At 48.6% G+C, this 4924-nt stretch overlaps 1 protein-coding gene across 1 annotated transcript in view; it reads right to left on the bottom strand.

Moving 5' to 3' along the window:
• The window catches only part of LOC106812322 (polypyrimidine tract-binding protein 1-like), a gene marked incomplete in the record, with an annotated part of 67202 nt that overhangs the window by 35461 nt on the left and 26817 nt on the right, over positions 1-4924 (bottom strand).

The following is a 4924-nucleotide window of genomic DNA, read 5'->3' as shown; positions in this document are numbered from 1 at the left end:
CTGGTCCTCCTACGTGGCTGGGTTTTAATTGCGTTGTAGCTTACGCAGTCTCCTCCATCGCTGAGCAGCATTAAGTAATAGAAGCATTATGATTGTCGCCGGAGTTAGTGAACGGTTGTGATGGTTCCCATGGTTACGCTCGCGAAGGCGCGGAGTCAGCCGACCGAAAAATGTGAGTTTCGGTCGCGGCTGATCGCAATTACTCAGTCTCTCCAAGTCTTAGATCTATCGGCTAATTGTCTCCAATTCAACTGACGGTTTACCGTGGAGAAAACAGACAATCATGATGTGGATAGTGGTTGCATCAGGGCTATCTGTGTCACATCACGATGTTTTAATTAGGATAAGATGCAGGATAAAAATTTAATTGTAGACTTCAGTATAAAACCCCAAGCACTTGTGCAGACTATTATGATTCCTTGGTTTATTTATATTAGAATTTGATTTGATAAACTATCTGTGTTCACATTCCGCATGGTTTAATTAGATAGTATGCAGTAATTAATTGTAAAACTCATATAAATACCCATTCAACTGTGTGTATACTAGTTATGAGGGTGGAGGGTTATTGTATATTATAAATGATATTTGATCGTGATTGTGAATTCACATCTTATCCCTATACTCATTAGGTATTGTTTAATAGTTCAATTAAAATGCCCGATCCAATGTGGTACCACGTGTCCAAACACCTAGCCACAAACACACACCAGCCCAGAAACACCTAGCTCCCACCACTACAAGAGTCACCTAACTACCACACCCCACCCCAGCTCTAGCCACGTCAGAGACCACCTAACACACACCCAGACACTTAAGCAACACGCCCAAACACATATTATATTAGTATGCCCAGACACTACGCTACCACATTACAGGCACCACTAGCCCAACGCCAAACTACCTAACACACCACGGCCGCCACAGCTAGCTCATCTGCTCTCTTGGTGCCGTGGCGTATGGGCATGATTACGTTCAGGTTTTCTTCTAATGGGAAAATCAGACAAAGGATGCGGTAAGACGGCAGTTTGCGGGCAAAAAAAATGTGCATGATGGATTCAAAAGCGTGCCTTAGTCACGCATCGCTGGCGCCGCGGGGGTGTAGAGGTGATACGCGCTCTTCGTGTTGCTGCGGGGAGGGCGAGGGTTTTGGTGGGTATTCCCCAAATATTTACAGCTATTTTGACAATGGCGGTTGGGTTTTGGTGGGGGAATGTAACAAGACATTGCACACATGCGATGTTAATTGTGCGGGGGGGGCGCAGTGAGGGCGCTGGGCGGCGTGGGGTTCTGTATGAGGAGAGAGAGCGTGGAGGTTGAGCGTCGACGGTTCTGTTTGTCCGGATGTCGGTAGTCTGCGCTGCGAGTTGGGTCGGGCGGGGTGGGGCGGGTGTTGGGGGGTGGAATGTGTGTGCGAGTTACTAGGGACGGTAGCGCGGCTGACGTGGGTTGGGACTGCGAGGTTCTTGCAGAAGGGCCGCCGCTGCTAAGAACGGAGAGGAGACGGGTGAAGGGCGTGGGGTGGGGGGGGGGGTTGGGTGGGAGAGGGGGGTGGGTGGTGTGTGTTAGTGGGGGTGTGGAGTGGAGGGTCGTATGCGCGCCGCAGGGGGGGGGTGGGCGGTGCGGCGCGTCCTGGGGTAGGGGTGGGGGCGCGGTGGGTATAGGCCGGAATTCATTTGATATTATGGTGGATATGGGGTTAGGGGGTTGAGGATGTAGGTTTCAGGTGTCGGTTACGGTCGTGAGGGTTGTAGGGAGTAGGGTGGCGAGGTATAGAGTCCGGTGAGGTGACGAGGTGGGCGAGGTGGGGGTGGGGGTGTGTGTGGAGGGGGTGTGGGGGGGATCCGGCTATTACCGGAGCCGTACGGAGGTACGTTCGGCAAGTACCCGGGGACCATAGAGCTATCAGCGTTAAGTTGTTAGTGTAACAGTAACCCATGCAAGAACGAAAACATGTACGGGTAGCGGTTGCATGACTCACATCACTGTTGTTTTTAAGGGGGCAAACCAATATATGCTTAATGTGCGTTATCGTTACTTGCCCGGACTAAAAAAATAGGTAGGTATAGGTAGGTAGCGGGAAATCTTTTATTTTCTTGAAATTATTTTATTTTCGAACATGTCCGTAAGAAATGTGCGTTGCGACTTGAAGCAAGGAACTTGATCCATATTCTTTTTTTTTTTTATACTTTTAAGAATTGACATAATATGGTTTAGGCGGTCGGCTGGGGAATAATAGTGGTCGGTCGGAAAACGTTTAACCACACCTATATTTTGTTTTTGGATCCGTTATTTCAACTATGCTGCAAGAAACGAAAAACACGTATGCGATTAAAAAACAGGAACACATATCCACGGTTATTCAACCATGCTGCGAGAAACGAAAAACACGTATGCGGTTAATGTGAAGTTGTGAACCATTCCACAGGTCAGTTAGTTGACTGCTGCGAGACACAAAAATTCAAGAATATATTGTAGATATTATATAGGGGATGGACTGGTACACAGGCCTAAGTTCTCGCTTGCACTCAGCGTGCATCTTTCACTCTGTCATCCCTCCCCATCATCCATCCATCGTCCATCCATCCATCGTTCACGTCGTTATCTAGTTCGCACCTACCAAACACGCCTCCCTGCCACCCTCCCTCTTGTCCTCTCTCCTCTTCTCTTATTAGCCAGTTGCTCGAAATAGAAAAAAATGTCGGTTGTCTTGCAGAGCAACCAGCATCAAATCAGGTTGTCCGAAGCAACGAATTTATGGTATGTCCCAAAAAATATCCCAAATCTCCTTATTTTTTCAATCACTAATAATTATGGTCAGAAATAACCCAAAAAGTGGTGTAGTTCCAAATTTTTTAACAGGGTGGCCAAACAGTAAAACTGCGCTAAATAGTGGATACTTAATATTTTAATGCCTCCTCCGCCTCCCTCTCCACACCTACAGCTCATCTACTTCTCTTGCAATATTGTTTATTGGTCGTGCCATGTGAAAAGGAGAAATTTTTTTCATGTTCTCGTGTTCCAATTGATATGTAATTGTTCAGTGGCGGGTCTGGGATTAGAGGAGGGGGAAAACAGCGGGGGGCGGGCTATGGAGCGGGTTCTCCCCAGAAAATTTTTTGAAATGTAGATCGCATGGAGGATGGTATTGCAGCACTTTTGAGGTACATTAAGCCTTCATTCGGATACAAAATTCTTTTTTATTGAACTTTCGGTATAAATGAATCCCACTGCATGTTGTTTTGTTTTGCATCGGGCAAACATCGGAAATTTCAAATAATATGGGAATAAAAATCCAAATGTAGGGGCTGTGAACTTGCTGTGATTTGCTGGTTCCAAATCGAGTTCACTGGCGTCTTAAATCAGAAAACCTGAAAGGGACCAGTGTTAGAATGCAGCTGGGTTATGTGCGCTTTCCACACCATGAATTAATTGGCAGGCTTTTGCCAGGCTATAAGTGCCTCAATGGAGAACCCTGAGAAAAATAATTATAAGTGCGTTTTTTGTCAACTTTTTTTCTTGCGGTGATCCACGGACATGTCTCAGACTGGCTAGGTTGTCCGGCATAAATTTGGTTGTTCTTCGGACAAACCGGACAACGCTTATTTCGAGGCACTTGCACCCTCCCTGCCACCCTCCCTCTCTGCCTCTCTCCCTCTCTCTATCTAGGATGTCACTTAACGTTGTGAGTGTACCAGAACTCAACCTGCAGCTGTACCTGCCTACTATCGACCCAGGCGCGCGACAAACACACAATGCACGCGTGCACGCGCAGCCCAGCAAACAACGCCATGCCACGCCACGCCACGCCACGCCAGCCAGCTCGGTTTATTCTGTTAGTGAAACCAAGTTCGCAATGCTAATTACAGTTTACACCGGTCTCGATTCCGCCACACACACTCGGCCCCGCGTGCATGTACGCACGCACGCACGCACGCACACAGCCGGCCCCGCGTGCATGTACGCACGCACGCACGCACGCACGCACACAGCCGGCCCCGCGTGCATGTACGCACGCACGCACGCGCACACACACAGCCGGTCCCGCGTGCATGTACGCACGCACGCACGCACGCACACAGCCGGCCCCGCGTGCATGTACGCACGCACGCACGCGCACACACAGCCGGCCCCGCGTTCATGTACGCACGCACGCACGCAGTGCAGCAGCTGTGATGATTATCTGTAACAATTACTGCTCATCCAAGCATCAGGTAGACCTCCTTACAAGACATACCGTCCGATTTAACACGCCGGCAAAATCAGCGGAAGGTTAACCGTTCTCAAGAGCACGCGTTAGTCATTTGCCTTTATGTTAACGTGGCGGCTGATGCCAAATAAGACAAGACTCAAGGTTTAATTGCACCCCGGCCAGGGGAGGGAGATACCAGTAGTTGAGCTAAAGCTTGGGACACACTAGGCGATTTTTCAGTCGATTGAGTCAGCGACTGAGTGGACACACTAGGCGATTTTCAGCGCGATTCATCGACTATTTTTCTCCCGCTACAACACTAAAACTCTTGCGCCACCTACATTGATAGTCACATGTCATGATAGTCACACGCGCTAGCTAAGGCTCCCCTCGCCGCATCACGTGTCATTGCAGCAGTGCAAACTCCCAATGATAAATTCCTCGATTACGCAGTTCAATGCTACGCGCACACACGCACGCACAACAGAACGACTGACTGATAACCTGCGGCGGATGTTAGCAGCGGATGTTAGGCAATATATAGTGAGCGGCTGCATCACACAAATATATCATCACTGTCTGTGTAGAGATTTAATAACAGTGTCGACAGTTCCACATGAACCCATAATTGTTGCTGTTGCTGATGCTGCTGCTGCCACTGCTCGTTCTGAAGTGCCATTTATCAACACAATTCAATTAGTTTTAAATTATAACAGGGCATTCCGCCATTCA

This window comes from Priapulus caudatus, unplaced genomic scaffold (genome assembly GCF_000485595.1).
Source record: "Priapulus caudatus unplaced genomic scaffold, Priapulus_caudatus-5.0.1 Scaffold634, whole genome shotgun sequence".
Lineage (NCBI taxonomy): Eukaryota > Metazoa > Priapulida > Priapulimorpha > Priapulimorphida > Priapulidae > Priapulus > Priapulus caudatus.
This window is presented reverse-complemented; position numbering and strand designations above follow the sequence as displayed.